General features: G+C 36.5%; 1 protein-coding gene across 3 annotated transcripts in view; it reads right to left on the bottom strand.

Annotated features, from left to right (window-relative positions):
- LOC136874156 (uncharacterized) overlaps positions 1-18231 on the bottom strand; it is a 64510-nt gene that overhangs the window by 24256 nt on the left and 22023 nt on the right. Inside the window, exon 1 of one of the 3 annotated variants that reach the window (XM_067147730.2) lies at positions 15670-15790. The exons of 1 other annotated variant lie outside the window; for it this stretch is intronic. The gene's annotated coding sequence lies outside the window, so the exon portion shown is untranslated. Of the gene's footprint in view, positions 1-15585; positions 15791-18231 lie in introns of those variants that run through there. One more of the 3 variants, XM_067147728.2, reaches the window with a different exon arrangement.

Genomic DNA, 18231 nt, shown 5'->3' with positions numbered 1-18231 from the left:
GAGTCACATGCTCATGTAGTCTAGAGGGCAACAGAAGTTAGTGGATTTAGCATGAGAGGGAGCAGAGGCAGGTACAGTGTTGTGTGACTCGAAATAGTGGAAACTGTCAATATTAAGTGAAGTCCAATCTGTAATGGAAAGAACCCAGAACAAAGCGTAGTGCTTTTCTTAGGATCTTTTGCAGTTCTCATATCAAGTAATCCTGGTGCGGGTCTCATACACTGGAACCATACAGTACTCTTAATTCCTGTGGGTCCATTTTCAACACTTTGTTTTACTCTAACAGATGGCAGAGTAAAACAGTTTTCTGTTGGGTGAACTATGAAACTAGACAAAGTTTTATAATTTTACCTGGTAAACACCAACAGTGACACCAAAGATCTTTTACATTGACATAAACATGGAGTGCTGAAGGGAATTTATTTTATGTCCTTCAGAAATCTGATTACCTCTGCTGGGATTGAACCCATGCTCTTGGAATCTGGAAGCAGACACACTACCACCAATCCACAGAGGGAGCTATATTAACTGGTTACCCAAGGGTACTATAGCTGACAGGGAAACATTACTGAGACTGAGTTGTTGTTGTTTTTTGTGGCTAAGGTAGCCTGCATGTAGCCCTTCTTAGGCAGATCCTCCATGGAGGGTGGTCAGCATCTGCCATGAGCCGTACTGCATATAACTGTAGTGGAAGAATGTGTTATGTATCATGTGTGAGTTTCAGAGAAGTGTAGAGGCAGTACAAATACCCAATCCCCAAGCCACTGGAATTATCTATCCATAGATAGAATTCCACAGCCCAGTCAGGAATAATTAACCCAGGCCCACTTGGATCCAAGGTTAGCCAGCTACCACTGAGCCAGAACGTGGACAGTGAAATAAAAATGTCCAAAACTGAAGATATCACATTGGTTCAATGACTTTTAAAACTACTTGTTTAAAGCAAACATGCATGTTTTATGTTACTGTTGATACTGTGATCATAGCAATGGGACCACCAGTTCTGCATGAAATCCAAACCACAAGGATGTGAGTTTTCATTTCAAAAATTACACTTGCGTTTGCTGGGAATCTTATGTTGTTTTTTAAAACATTTTGGATTTAGGCAAGTCTTATGGAAGTGCATAGTCACAAAAAAGAAACAGAATGAATGTACAACAGGTAAGACTATATGATACCTGAAACAAATATTTTGAGATCTTGCACAATGTAAATCAAAACATGTCTGGTAATGTCACAATTTTGGAATGAAACTACAAAGAGAATCATAGTTGGAGAAGTACTAAACTGCAATGCAATGGCAGATACGGTGACAGCAGCTAATTTTTGGTGTGCCTAAACGTTATTTCTTCCTTGTTACGCACTTCTTCCTAAAAATTATTTCATTTTATTGAAAAGTTGTTGTCTACCTGGATATTAGACCATAACTGCATTTAGAAAAGCACTAACGTTTTACCCAATATACATAATCCTTGTCAAGACAGCCTTGTGGTAAGGTTAGACTGACCTATCTTATATAGATGGAAGCTCAAGTATTCACAGGAGAGTCCACATTTCTTAAGAAATTATGCCATGGTCAAGTTGCAGCTTGTTTCCATGTACTAGGAACTAGCTTGAACACTGGCTTTATTCTTTGCGACTAGGTAAAACTACTATTATCTGGATTACGAGGTGCCAAGCACGATTCGAATAGTTCAACCCCGCGGTGTAGGGGGCAACACGTCCGCCTGTCACCCGGCGACCCCTAGTTCGATTCCCGGCTGGGCCAGGGGTTTTTAATTGTAAATGATTAATATCCTTGATCTGGGTGTTTGTTTCGTCCTTAACATTCCTTTCCTCACATTCAATACTTTATACTTCTGCAATTCTACGCAGGTTCCTAACATATGGTGAAAGTAGTGGCGAAAGACCTACAGAGGTCGACGCCACAAACAAATATCATTTAAAAAAAACAAAGATCCAGATATGCAAGAATCTGGATACAGTGGACTCTCGATAATTCATGGTAATTAATGCAGGAACTTCTGTGAATTGCCGAAAACCACACGTTATCTGCAGTTTTCTTTTAAGCTCAGTAAAACTGAAGTCATTTGTTAAAATATTGAAATGTATGACAAAAGACAAGATAGAGAAAAACGAATATACAACAAAAAAATACATGATTTTTTAAAAATGCATGTGGATTATACAAGCAATAACTACTAAAACAAATCTGTCATCATTTTTTGTTTCTTAGATGATCGTCCCTTTTTCCTACTTTTGGATCATACATTTCTCAGAAAATAATATCTGCTAGGCTCCGAGTAAAAATGTGTTCCTCTCATATTATCTCAGCTTGTGCTACAACACTTATGACACTGAAGAAAAACTTGTTTCCATGCATTGTAACGCAATAAAATTCCTTTAAATGACACAAAGATATTAGGCCTATCTTACTACATGTGACGATTAGTTGCTATTTAAAAAAATACTCTTCCAGACCCACGAATTAACCCCAAAGCAAATTATCCGCACGCGAATTACCAGGAGTCCACTATAATTGGATTAATCATTAGATTAAGGCAATGTTTTGAAATAAAATACAAAATTTACTCTAAAATAATATTTTTTTTAATTTCTATGCCATTATACTGATCAAATTATATATTATATCCTAGTGCACGACCTGGTTATCCTTGAACTGAAATCCAAATTTTTGAGAATATGTCCTTTTCCCATGAAGTCAAAACAAACAAACAAACAAACAAACAAACAAACAAACAAACAAACAAACAAACAAACAAACAGGGCACAAAAATTGAACCGAACCTCAACCTACTTCTGACTTTTGTATCACTAGTTTGAGATAAAAATTAAGTATGAATAAAATACAATAATATAGGAAATTGAAATCACATTATAGTACTCCAGATACTCTGGTTTTCCCTGTCATCTTTCATTCCAGCAACACTCTCCATTATCATTTCATTTAATCTGTCAGTCATTAATCATTGCCCCAGGGGAGTGCGAACCCATTCGGTGGGCGATGCGGCGAGATCTGCGGCTACAAGTCGCTTGCTCGGTGGGGAACGCGGATATATCCGCCGATTCAAATTATATATTTTTTCTCAGTTGCCTGCCTGCAGAGGTTTATTTCCTTTTCAGCAGCGTATTCCAGATGAGTCTGCCCTCTGATGTGAATTTTTTTTAACTATGTTCTCCCACTACCAATGTGGCATCCATGAGTTGCAACATAAAGAACGCAACTGACGTCTGGGCAAGAACGACCCAAGGCCTAATAGCTCCGCGCTGAAGCTTTAGTTCATCGCCTAATCATCCCTTGGATGTAATAATATTGCTGTAGAAGGGATTTCTAGAGATTATGACACTGAACAGACCTCTCTGATGACATTTTAGAACTGTGACCTGATTTATTATCCCCAGACTTGAGTTCTTCCTTCACGACTGGAGTGTGTGTTTATCGCGAGTTACACAACATTTTATTATCGTACGCATCCGTAATACAGTCATATTTCATGATTTCCGTCCAAACTGCTGAGACCAGGGTTCTATTCGATCCTTTTTCTTACATTTTTTCCCGCTAAAATATCTATAACAAATTACCGGTCCCCACTGTTAGAGGAAGATGATAAACGAAATGTTGGAATTTAGTGGGGAGAATTGTGATATCAGTGAAGTAAGTTCTGCCGAAGGGGAATTCGTACAGAAAATTACCTGGAATAAGTACTGCAGGCTCAAATATACAGGGTTTGGGCGTAGCTGATGAGAATGTTCAGCAGTCGCAAAAGAGACAACACATGTTCGATTCCAGTTCAAGTAGCGATCATGACAGTGACAGATGTGACGATAATACTGATTACAATACAACCATTGCAAGTTCTTCGTCAACTTATACTGAAAATGGACAAAGAAATTCCTGCTTTGATCCAAATTTCCACCGTGATGTAAAGAGTGTTTTTAGGGAAAACAAAAGTGAGCAAAATATTTTAATTATTTTTTTAATGACGAGATATGCCAATACACAGCTGAACAGACAAAAGATGCCGAGCAGGAAATTGCACATAAAACCCAGTTTAGTAAGACGAAAGGAAGGAAACGAGATCAAGACCGTGTCCGAACAAATAAGGACGAAATAAAGCTTCTTATGGCCATACTGTTGCCGCAGAGGATTGTACAGAAACCTAAATTAGGACACTATTTCTCACAATCGCTTGTTCACTACGCCTATTTTCTATGAGCTGATGACACAGAAGCGATTTTTTTCTCGCCAGATTGAGTGGCCAAGCCGGCCTCCTGACCCGAACTTGGCAGGTTTGATTCTGGCTCAGACTGGTAGAATTTGAAGATGCTCAAATTCGTCGGACTCTTGTAAGTAGATTTACTGGCATGCAAAAGAACTCCTGCGGGACTAAATTCCAGCACCTCAGTGTCTCCGAAAACCGTAAAAGTGGTTAGTGGGACGTGAAGCCAATAACATTATTATTATTATTATTATTATTATTTCTTCTTCTTGCGTTCCGGCCTTCTAAGGACCACGTTACAATTTCAATTGTTCCTCCTTAGTTGTTCTTTCCTTTTCTTCCAGTATTCTTTCATTGTTTCACTGTGTTTCTTTTTCCTGTCTTCAGTCCACTTTGTGCCCGTTTTCCTTTCCTTCTTCCCTTGGAATCCTTCCATTTGTAAGACTTTCTTCCTAAAAATCTTTCTTTCCAATAATTCTCCTTCTCGTATGTTGTTCCTTTCCAGGTCTTTCTTGACTTCTTGAATCCAGGTGGTAGTTGATTTCTTTTCCCAAAGGTACTTGAAGATTCGTTTAGTTAGTCTATTGTCATCCATTCTGTAAATAAGTCCAAGAAATAGCAATCTCCTTTTTCTTATTGTTTCTGATATGTTTTCTATGTTCTGGTAAATTTCATTGTTACTTCTTAATTTCCAAAACTCTGCAATTCTTAGAGGACCTAATATTTTCCTTATAATTCTTCTTTCTAATATTTCTAATTTATCAAGCTTGTAGTTCAGTGCTAGACATTCGCTGGCATAAAGGCATTCTGGTTTCACTACTGTGTTGTAGTGCTTTATTTTAAGTTTTCTTGATAAGCACTTTTTGTTGTAAGTATTCTTAGTTATACCGTATGCTCTTTCCATCTTTTGTATCCTCTCCTCTATAGCAGATTTTTCTAAACCATTTTCTTGAATTGTCTCACCCAAATATTTGATTTTCTTTACCTTTTCTATTTGACCAATATCCGTTACTAAAAATTTTGGGGCACTCTTTATATTCGTCAAAATTTTGTTTTCTCGGCAGAGATTCTCAAGCCTGTCATGTTGGCTGTCTTTTCAAGGAGATTAACTTGCATTGCTGCATCTGTAAGGCTTTCTGAAAGTATGGCAAAGTCATCTGCAAATGCTAGGCAATTTATTGCAACACCTTTGTTCTTCTTGCCCAGCATGAGTGGCAATATTTTAGATTCTTTCAGTTTTTCATTCCAAATTCTTACAATTTTCTCCATGACACAATTGAAAAGGAGTGGAGATAGACCATCGCCCTGCCTGACACCTGTATTTATTTTGAAAGGTCGAGATACTTCACCCATAAATTTTACTTTCGAGATATTATTATTATTATTATTATTATTATTATTATTATTATTATTATTATTATTATTATTATTACTATTATTATTATATTTTCCGCCACAGCTTATACATATCTCTGAGGTGAATAATGCACAACTTCCTCCAAAAATATATAAGATAAATCCAGCGTTTGACCACCTGTTAGCAAAATTTTCGGAAGCTTATACGTACCCCTGATGGCAAAATGTCAATTGATGAGAACCTCTTGCTATGGAAAGGGTGGCTAGGGTGGAAAGTTTACATAACAAGAAAATGATCATGTTTTGGAATGGAATTATATAAATTATGCGAAGGCGAGACAGGTTATATAACATGACCTGCTTCCGTGTGTATCATAATAACAGCTGTAAAAGACATAACACTGTGAAGACTGTAAATACTGTAAATATTACCTGTATTGTAGTGTAATATAGTCCGTTTATGTCACTTAGTAATTGTAGGGAGACTATATAAACTTGATCCCTCGAAAGCGCTAACCAACATAACAGAAAATTTTGTGCGTATTATAATTTATTTCCTTGTACATCTTTTAAGTACATGTAAACTTTGTAAATCTACAATTTATATATACAGAAATATTTATTTCCAGGCAGAGATTGATAGTAAACTGCCTAAAATATTCAGGTAAAAGTTACTGTATAAACAAAAACCAGAGCTTTGCTGTTAGGAAGAAGCAATCTTGATATCACAGTGTGAAAGCACTTAGTACATTTTTGCACATAGTATTGAAAAATTCAAATAATCGAAGTTTTCAACAATTAAATACATTATATTCAAGTAAATATTTCTCTTTTGGCCCTTCAATAGTTAATTTTAGTCTATGATTGTTTTTAATCAAGTAATTAAATATTTTCTTCAATCAGGGAAATCGCTCCCCACCTGAGAGTGAGCTAGTGTGTACTGAGCTCCCCGCTTAAGGGGTTAAGGCAATGTTTTGAAAGAAAATACAAAATTTATTCTAAAATAATATTTTTTAATTTCTATGCCATTATACCGATCAAATTATATATATACCCTAGTGCACAACCTGGTTATCCCTGAACTGAAATACAAATTTTTGAGAATATGTCCTTTTCCCATGAAGTCAAAACAAACAAACAAACAAACAGGGCACAAAAATTGAACTGAACCTACTTCTGACTTTTGTATCACTAGTTTGAGATAAAAATTAAGTATGAGTAAAATACAATAATATAAGAAATTGAAATCACATTATAGTACTCCAGATACTCCGGTTTTCCCTGTCATCTTTCATTCCAGCAACACTCTCCATTATCATTTCATTTCATCTGTCAGTCATTAATCATTGCCCCAGGGGAGTGTGACAGGCCTCGGCAGCTGGCACAATTTCTATCCTCGCCGCTCGATGGGGCTTCATTCATTCTATTCCTGACCCGGTCGAATGACTGGAAACAGGCTGAGGATTTTCATTTTTTCATTATAGTACTGCAGAAAAAGAAACATTATAATACTGTATGAACAATTAACTGCAGTCATACACAATTAGATGACTTTCAATGAAGTTGAAACTCAAGTACTTGAAATGGAATAATTCATGGTAAACCCATTATCAGTATAAAAAATTACTTGAACATGTACATCAAAGTGTGGTGGGGATGGCATGTGGCCTTGGCAGTGAGACATATTTCTTGACAGCAACCCAGATATTGGGGATTTGGATGACTGGAGTTCAGATATGGTGTTCTACTGTAGTCAGAATTTCATTTGCCTTTCAGTGTAAACAAGTGTGAAACTAGCACAGGTAACATCAGTTTCCTTAAATTGTATATCATGGTCCACATGGTTAAGTGTATGTGCAACCATCACAGACTTCTCAGGTTGGTTGATACAACAGTTACAGTTGCATTCCTTTAATCTGGTATTAATATTACATTTGGAGTTCCTACATTCAAGGAAAAGCACCGTGGCTTTGACAATGATGTAACCTGCTGCAGAATACTGTGTCCCGTGTCATAACACGGGTCTTCATACTGTGAAGAATAATGTTCATTTGAATGAATCGATGACAATAATAACCAGAACTCTAAAAACAATACCTATTACCTCACTTTACATTATCAGCAATATTCCACCACTACAACTATGATAGGAAGCAACTATAAGAGAAGTGAGAAAATTGCACCACCCTAACTTCCCACAGGATCTCCCAATCCATGAGACTGTAAATGATCCTCCCCAGAATCATCCCAAATCCTGCAACCCAATCTGGCTCAATTGTAGGAATGATAATTTCAATATGGAGAAAGAATGGCACCAGATATGGAAGGCTACATCCATAAAGCATCCTAGTATCCAAGGCTCAACATAATTTCTATCTAGTTTAACGAGAAAGGACTGGACATGCCAGAAATTATGCCATGGTATAAAAGTGTGGACTTATAACTCTCCAACATCTAACTGCATGGCATGTGAGCAGACAGTAAATGTTATAGTGTAAGAATGCCTCTTAAGAAAGTATCAAGTACCTTAAGATGACTTCATTAATGCTACCTCAGCATTGGACTGGCTCAATCTAGAGATGTGCAGTTTTGATGGGCAAATTTCTTGAGGCTTTTCTTTATTGCTCTGTTCAGTTCCATTTTCTTTTTGTAAATCTTTTACTTTGTCAGCTTTTCAGTAAATTACCATGTGTATATTACTCCCGTTCTATTTTCCTTTGTTTTTGTAAATTACCATAATTTTTATTAATGTATTACTGTTGTTTCCTCGTCATAAAGTGAGTGAGTAAGTGAATAAAATATGCTCCTATCTACATCTTTTTTCGAGAAACAAGGTATGTGGTAAAACTTGCAGCTGGAAAGTGGATCCTTAGCTGTATACAAATCCTGATTTATTTAAGTAATTGTGATGATGAAATTATGCTTCTTTGATGCTTGAGAACTTAACTGATCCGATCAACAGGATAGTGTGGGAGTCTTCCTTGGGATGACGTCAAAAATGAACGGCTCCTGTCCGGTTCCATGGCTAAATGGTTAGCATACTGGCCTTTGGTTCAAGAGATCCCAGGTTCGATTCCTGGCCGAGTCGGGGATTGTTAACCTCCACTGGTTAATTCCGATGGCTTGGGGGCTGGGTGTGTGTGCCATACTCATCATTAGAATTTATCATAGGTACGATCCCAAACTCACAGATGTGCAGGTCATCGCCTAGATGGGGTCAACTCTCGAAGACCGGCACCAGGCATCTCCAGAGGCCACGTGCCGTTGTTGTTATTGTTGTTGTTAATATTATTATTATTTATCTATAATTTATAATAATAATAATAATAATAATAATAATAATAATAATAATAATAATAATAATAATAATAATAATAATAATAATAATAACAACAACAACTGCTCCTAATACGCATTCCTGATTGTAACTTTTCTCATGACGTACCATGAGAGATGCTCTGTTTCTCTGTAACAAAAGTTGAGTTCACCCAACATCTTGGTGCAATCAAAGGATTTTAAATTCTGCTCACATATGTTGGGGATGATAGTAGAGCCCTTCTTCAGGAATTGGTCTGTTTGTGTAGGTAGGGATGGCCATAAAGTCTAATAATGAGAGCTGACCATCTCTGTCCCTCTCTTTTGCAAACTGAATATTGTGATGGTCACCATCATGATGCTATTCAAATTTGTGAGGGATTTCTTCCCCAAGTTGCCAGTATACAAATGAGTCATACATCAAAACTGTCATTCTCATGATTGACAGGTTAGTTTTTGTACATTTACAGAAAACATTACTTCATATCCTTTCAACAGAAATGCCATTTAGCAGAGATCAGTGGCAGCAGAAGAGAGATAGCACACTTATACTACAATGTAATAATCATGGATATCGAAACAAAGAGAGGAGTGCAGCAGGGCAGCTCATTGTCACCACTTCTAATTATTATTGTGATGGATGTAGTAATGAAATCTATTAAAAGGAAAGAACATGGAGATATCAAAGCCTTCACATTTGCAGATGATGTTGCGATCTGGAGTGACTCAGAAGAGGAACTGGGAGAGAGAATGCAAAGCTGGAATGAGGAGTTTAAGAAATATGGTTTTAAAATCAGTAAGACCCAGATGGTGGTGATAAAAGTGTATGGGGAAGGAGCAGAACCAATAGTCATGTTAAATGAAGCCCAACTGGACAGCGTTCCAGTTTTCAAATACTTGGGTAGCGTTCTATCAAATGACAACTTAGCAAGAATCAATAAGACAACACAATTTTACCACTAGGTAAGACATCTGCTGTGGGATGAGTAAATACCTATGAAAACAAAAATGACATTGTACAAGTCCTATTATACACCAATTCTTACATACAGTCTTGAAACCACAACACTGACCAATAGAGATAATTCCCAACTCCAGGCAGCTGAAATGAAATTTCTATGCATTATGATCCAGGAAAGACAAGATTAGGTATGAGAAAATTAGAGAAGTAGGAATAGATGATTCTCTCCTCAATAAGATTCAGATATCAAGACTGAAGTGGTGTGGTCACATAAAGAGGATGCCAGTTAACAGAACTGCAAGGAAGGAATTTGACAGAAAAGTCGAAGAAAGACGACCTGTGGGAAGGTCACGAAGGAAATGGATAGATTTAGTTAAGAACGATGTACTGCAAGAGGTCATGATTGGGACAAGTTGGTGGAGGAGGAATGGTACAAGGACAGAATGAGATGGAGGAGGCTCATATACCACACCCGGGAAACTGGAGATGGATTAGGATGATGATCATGATCGACATTATTCCTTGTTTAGGAAAAGGTTGGAAAATTATATTTTGTACAACTTGCATTAAGTACTTTTTTTAATATAGCCAATTATTAATGGAGAAATTTGAAATGTCCTGTTATGATTCCATTAATATTGCTATGCCATTCTATACTGATCAAATATTGTATGAACTAGTGCACAACTTGGTTATCCCTCAACTGAAATACCAATTTTTCAGAATAAGCTGTTTTCCTATGATGTCAAAACAAACACGACACAAAAACTGAACTGAACCTACTTGCAACTTTCATGTATCTAGCTTGATATAAAAACCAACTACTGTATGATTAAAAGATTTTAAATGTATAGATCGAATTAAGTCTTAAAGGAAGTAGATGAACACTGTTACTTAGGTAGTAAAATAACTAATGATGGCAAAAGAAAGGAGGGCATAAAATGCAGACTAGCACAAGCAAGGAAGGCCTTCCTTAAGAAAAGAAATTTGCTCACTTCAAACATTGACATAGGAATTAGAAAAATGTTTCTGAAGACTTTTCTTTGGAGTGTGGCATTGTATGGAAGTGAAACACGGATGATAACTAGCTCCGAATAGAATCTTTTGAAATGTGGTGTTACAGAAAATTGCTGAAGGTGAGATAGGTAGATCAAATCACGAATGAAGAATTGGTGAGAGGAGATCGATTTGGTTAAATTTGATGAGAAGAAAATATAGAATGATAGGAGACATCTTAAGACATCCAGGAATTGTTTAACTGGGAAGTGTAGGCGGTATGAACAGTAGGGGTAGACCAAGGTATGAATATGACTAGCAGATTAGAACAGTTGTAGGATGTAGTAGTTATGTAGAAATGAAAGCACAGGATAGGGTGGGATGGAAAGCTGCATCAAACCAGTCTATGAACTGATGACTCAAACAACAACTAATTGAGTTATAATATTTGAAGGCACTTTATAAGTCTAAGCTAATCAATCTATTGCCTGGCTCCCTGGCTGAATTGTCAGCATAGTGCTCTTTGGTTCAGACAGCCCTGGGTTCAATTCCCAGCCAGGTTGAAAATTTCAGTCTTAAATGTTTAATTAATTTGGCTCAGGGACTGGGGTGGGGACTGTCCCCACCATCCTTGCAAGTCATGCACCACACACAATACTATCCTCCACTACAATAACACGCAGTTTCCTGCACACAGCAGATGCTGCCCGCCCTTGTCAGAGGATCAACCTATTATTATTATTATTATTATTATTATTATTATTATTATTATTATTATTATTATTATTATTATTATTATTATCTAAACTATTTATAGTGCACACTGTTCCAGTTTTTTAAATGGAGAAATTGGCTATGACAGGGGTCAGCAGACTGCAAACATTTCCTGTGAGTGAGGGCATAGAAAACATCTGCAGTATTCCCTACCTCTTGTAAGAGGCAATTAAAAGGGCTCTCAACTTGGGAGTAGTATTAGAATTGTGAGGCTTGCAGAGGCTTATATTTTCATACTCGTTGTGGCCTATCTCCTTCTTTTAGCAATATTTTCATTCTTCAAAGGGTTGGAACTCTTCCAGTTTTCCTCGAATTAGTGTTAAGAGGGGATGATTGCCTAGTTGTGCTTTACCTTAAAACAATACCCACCAACTCCACCAGATTGAACACTGCAACTCCAACAAGAGTTCCACAGAATGAGGTGATTAAAAAGAGCTGGAGTATCAAATGGAAATACCTCTACAATGCAACAAATAGTGTCATCCTGTGGCTCCTTGGTGAACTAAGATATTATGCTGAAACTAAACATGATATATGCATCATTTATCTCTACTCTATGAAATAATTGTAAAAGGTGCACCACAGTCCCATTACCCCTTACCTAACTATGTACTACATGCTTTACATGATACTAGTTTGTGAAAATAATGGTCAATGAATCTAATTACCCCTGGAGCAACTAATCATCACGAGTGCCTGGGCTCAGGAATGACTGTACACCGGAAAAACATTGAGAGAGATCCAAAATGATTTCAACATTAGATTTAATACAGTTGCACCACCAAAACCAACAATATTACACTGGGGAAAGAGGCTATTTGAAACTGGTTCCATGAAAGACAGACTGCTTGTGGAAGACTAACAACAACAGCAGACACAGGTGCAGAAGTTGCAGCATCAGTGGAACATAAGCTAAAAACATCACTATGCAAGCAATCAGAGGAACTGAAAATCCCACTAATCACATTATAGCTACACATGCAGAAATACGTATGCTTATAAACATTCAGACACTCATTTGGGAATGAGCTGAGTGATCAAGACTTGGAAGATCAATAAGGAATAAAAATACATACTTTTAATAATGTTTTCTTACAGGTATGTTATGGTGTAATATTTATATTTAGCTTGTGTGTTTGACAAACTGGTAAGCTTTTAAGTTACATTTAACTGAGTTGACACTGGAAAGTACGGCTTCCTTCTTAACAAAGTAAGGAGAATCTGCATTTCTTTGAGGAATTGGAAATTAACCCACCTCACATGATGATATGGGGTGGAATGTCTGTCACACATGTGACTGGTCCATATATGTTTTAAGACCCTAAGACTCATGACAGCATGGCAGTGAATGCTATGTGACCGGTTTGAACTGCAATTGGAATGTTCGGAAATTCTTAGTCAAATCTGGTTCCAACAAGAGGTGCCAGTGCATTTTGCAATACGTGTAAAGGCATACCTTTACAAAGGAAAGGATTTATTGCGTCCTCCGATGTATTGATGGAGTGATTCTGAACAAACATGTTTTGGCTCATTTTCGAGTCATCTTCAGTGAAAATATTAAAAAGTACATGATTCATGTTAAAAGAATGTTATAAAAGAACGTGATGAGAAAGAATGTATAAAAACATGTGTAGTAGTAGTAGTATTAGTAGTAGTAGTAGTAGTAGTAGCAGCAGCAGTAGTAGTAGTATATTATTGAATTTAAACTGTGAAGTGCTGGGAATTTTGTCCCGTGGAAGATTTTTTTTTTTTTAATGTGCTGGTAAATCTACCACACAAGGCTGATATATTTGTGCATCTTCAAATACCACCAGACTGACACCACCTTGGGCTCAGAAAGTCAGTGCTCTACGGTATGAACCACTCAGACCAGCATTTTAAGTTCTTTTTAATATTTGCTTTATGTCGCACCGACACAGATAGGTCTTAAGGAGACGGTGGGATAGGAAAGCCCTACGAATAGGAAGGAAGCGGTCGTGGCCTTAGTTAAGGTACAACACCAGCATTTGCCCGGTGTGAAAATAGGAAACCACAGAAAACCATCTTCAGGGCTGCCGACAGTGGGGTTTGAACCCACTATCTCCCGGATGCTAGCTCACAGCTGCGCACCTCTAACCGCACGGCCAAATCGCCCGGTCAATTTAAGTTCTAAGGCCAATACTAATGTCATAATGTCTTGCACTTCTTACAAAATTTTAAAAGTTTGTAATTTTGGAGCCCAAGGCATGTTGATATAAGTTGAATATTAACAGATATTACAAACCAGTGACAAGAAGAAAATTGAAAAAATGTCCACAAAGTCATTCATTCATTCACATTCACCACAAACCTGCATTTAGGGCTGTTGCCCAGACAGCAATCAATTGTTTACCTAGTCTGGTAGTTGTTGATTGTTTCCAGAGACTAGGGACATCTTCAGCACTCAAACTTATGCATTTCTGGATAAAGATACTGGAGATATTGTGGTATCCATGCAGGAAGGAGCAACTTAATTATTTGGAACTATATTAGGAATACGAGTACTAGGACTTAAATTAAGGAACTCTCAACAATTTTCTATAAGTACAAAAGTATAGAGGAAGAATGCTTTGCTCAGATTAGTTAGTGCCAGAATTTAAATCTTGGCCTCCAAACAGCCGAGCTATCCAGCTGTACTGTGAAGGATGAATTGGCGTGCTTGTTTATGATGATGGATATTAACACATACGTAATTAATTTCTACCTAAAATATTTCCTATCAAGAATTTTCTGGTCATTATAAAAATCTGAAGTCATCAGTAGTGTAGTGGTTAGCAATATCAACTGGTATCTTCAGGGGCCCAGGTTTGATTCCTGGTACTGCCGGAGATTTAAGATTGGCAGGAGAGCTGGTATATGGTTAAGAAATGGTACATGCACCTCACCTCCACTGGGGCTGTTACTGAAAAGAGCTGTACCATCACGGGACAAGGACAAAATTTACATTTAATATGTCAACCTCTGATTTTCTAGAAATAGATGTTCATTTTACAGTCTAGCTCCTTGGTTGAATAGTCTGTGTAATAGCTTTCGGATGAGGAGGTATTGGGGTCGATTCCCAGGTTGGGAATTTTAACCGTGTATAATGAATTCCCATAGCTCAGGGGCTGGGTGTTTGTGTTTATCTTAACACACACCTTCATTTACACACAACACACCACACTGCCTACCACCAGAGAAACACACAATAGTGAATACATATCTCCACACAGGATTGGTGACCCAAAGAGTAGGCAGCTGTACAACTTGGCCACATCTATACAAAATCCTGACCCTAACAAATAGCGAAAGAAGAAGAATAGAAGATGTTGGTTTTACAGGGAACTACCACAGAACACTCAGAGATCATATGCTTATTTTTCTACCATCTTATTTCTCAAGCTGAAATACATCTGAATAAATCTTGTTACTCAGATATTTGCTGGCAAAGTAGCTAAATTTTTGAATGAATTAAATAAACAGACTGGGAACTAGATTCCTGCTGTAAGCTATGGTATCTGTAATGAAGATAATCTTCATCAAAGAAAACCGTAACAAAAATTGCTGTATTTATAATCAGACATTATTTTAAATAATGGTACCAGTCTCATTTCTATATTATGCTAGCAAGTTAAAATCTTCAGTATACTCAGATATCCCTAAATTTATAAATTTATAAAATTCCTATGAACTTAATCACAGAGAATGAGTATCTGACACACATTATTCACCTTGATATTCATGCATGTCAAAATTCTAGCACAAGTTATACAAAGAATGTAAAAATAATTTGGAAGTATGGTATATATGTGATATGATAAAAAACCTGGGAAAATGTATGACATACATAAATCGCTCCTTTCTACTACATATAAGAAGGAAAAATCTGTAAAAGTTGTAATTTAATATAGTGTAGCAACACAAGAGTAATAACTTCCATCTCACTGTTCATTTATATTCCAGAGCTATTCTCATATCCATGATAACAAACCACATGTGTTCCATATGCTCAACTACAGACAGTACTACCTTGTCAAAGCTGGCAAGTAGAGTGAGATATGCCAGCACAGCTACTGCCTCTTTAAAGTCACAAAGCCATGGGATCTCTTATCAATGAGTGCAAAGCTGACCAACCAATAACCAACAGCTGATAAATGCAAGTGGACAAAGGTGAAGGAAGATAGCTAGATTAAAAGCTCATTATAAAAGCTATGTTATTACTTCAGGAGAAAAAAGGGTGGCAATTGAACGGATCAACAAGAAAAGAGGGAAATTCTTAGTGAATGTGTGTTTCTATTTTTTTTAAACAGCACCTTGATCTGACAATAAGAATCTGGAAATAATACATTCTAAAAGTATAATACAGTATAATACAAAATCTACTTATAGGGACAACGAATTGAAAATTTAAAGAATATTTCACAAAGGCTTTTCCAATAGGCCTACATGTTTTGCTTGTCCTATTCATGTTCTGGTTGATAATTCATCACCAAGTAGAACATTCCTCTTACAATGGAGTTACAGGAAGAATAAAGTTGTTAATGAATGCTATCAAGAACTAACCACTCTACCTCATTTTGATCCCAACTAAGTATGCCTCTTTTGTACTGATCTATGACTGCGATGGTTTCCTATAACCCTTTAACCAACTGTGGTTTGTTTTGAAAATCCAAGCAGCCTAAAGCTTTTCCTGTTATACAGTTAGAAGTTACCAAATTATCAGATTTCTGAAGGGCAGAAAAAAAGTCCATTCGACACTCCATGTCGAACGATGTCGACATGTAAAAGATCTCTGATAACACAGTTGGTGTTCACCTGACAAAATTCATTAAAACTCAGCCAGAGATGCCCAAGAGAGATTCGGTCTACTCTGCCAATCTAGTAGACCTAGAGTAAAATGGAATGTTGAAACTAACAAGGAGGTAGCCAAATAGAGTCAAATTAAAATGCCTATACATGGTAACTGAAGTAATATTATTATTATTATTATTATTATTATTATTAACAAATTATACATAATAATATTAATTGTTTATATTTTATTACAAATTAAACAAAATACTGCAAGCAAGCTTGAAGCTTTATGTGACTGTTGAAAACATGATCGTAGGCATGGAACTTCCAATTCTAAATGGAATGTGAACCATAGGGACAAGGATCTTCATTTTTTTTAAATCTCATATGAAAAACAAAATAAATTCAGCTGTGATACCAGAATGTAGTAGTGTTCCTTGGCTGAATCATCAGTGTCATGACTCATGACATTTGGTTCAGAGGATCCCGAGTTTAACTCCTGGCTAATTTGGGGATTTTAACCATGTCTGGTTAATTCCTCTGAATTGAGAACTAAGTGTTTGTATTTGTTCTAACACATTCCCCATTTTAAAATCACAACACTACCAACTACCACAGAAATACACAATAGTGAATACATCCCGTTGAACAGGGCCAAGCCCACTCATGCAACACAGTTTGCATCCACGATGTCACCAGGGTATGTGAAAAGAAGCAACAGCAGCTGCAGAAGGAGAAGAAGAAGTGATTTGAGAATGTAGTAGGAATAAAATATCCTCAGGAAATAAAAACTGTCCATTTGTTGTTTTCTTTGAACAATGAAAATAACCCCCCTCTAGAGTTAACTGCCACGTCTAAGGTATCGTATCTGCAGGTGCAAAATGATTATTTTTTTGCCCCTGATACAAGTGAACTATTCTGTTTGTTTGGTTTAAGATGTATAAATTCTGAAAATACACTGGCAGAAAATGAAATTCCAATGCCAAGAAGGAGTTGTGGTAGATAAACAAAATTTGGGAGGCATGTTTCCACATCTGAAAAATAATGCCTATTCAAATTTGCTTTAAAAAAGGAAAAATGAAGTGTATCCTCCTAATTCGATACATCATATAATTCCATCATTGGATGGAGTAATCAAATTCAAACATGTTTCGACTTGTTTGAGCCATCTTCAGTGAAACAAAGTGGGGTTTTAAAGTAATTTACATAATACAAGCTAAAAATGTGCCAAAAAACATAATGAAGGAACAAATTAAAAAACAAAAGAGAGACATGACGGAAATAAAAACACCACAATGTACAATATTTACATCATATGGAGCAATAAACAATTCGCTGCAACAAAATTCAGTGAAGAAAAAGGGGTTAAAACAAAACATAATTGAATCTAAAAACTGTGTTAACCTAAGAAGAAAAGGAATGAAAACAAATAATATCGATGGAAACAAACAATAAGTGCACATCTACATATCATTTGTTTTCATTTCAGAGCATTAACTGATGATGACACAGAATGGCCTTATGTAAGCACTGAAGAAATATACCGATAGTTCTATTTTAAAGTTACATACCCTAAAACACTCTATACGGAAAATGAGATTTTGACAACACAAACAGAATTTCACACTCTATGAACCTATTTTACTGTAAAAACTAAGGCATTTGAAAGTTTTAACAATTTTGTGTTATTCTGAATCAGTTTTACCTAAGGCTGAGGTTTAATTAATGTTGTTTGGTAAACACCAAATTTGTCAACGGAATTTGGTGTTTCTGCAGGGTAACGTAACCAATGCTCGC

This window comes from Anabrus simplex, chromosome 5 (assembly GCF_040414725.1).
Source record: "Anabrus simplex isolate iqAnaSimp1 chromosome 5, ASM4041472v1, whole genome shotgun sequence".
NCBI lineage: Eukaryota > Metazoa > Arthropoda > Insecta > Orthoptera > Tettigoniidae > Anabrus > Anabrus simplex.
Note: the sequence above shows the minus strand (reverse complement) of the source record. Positions and strands in the feature narration are given on the sequence as shown.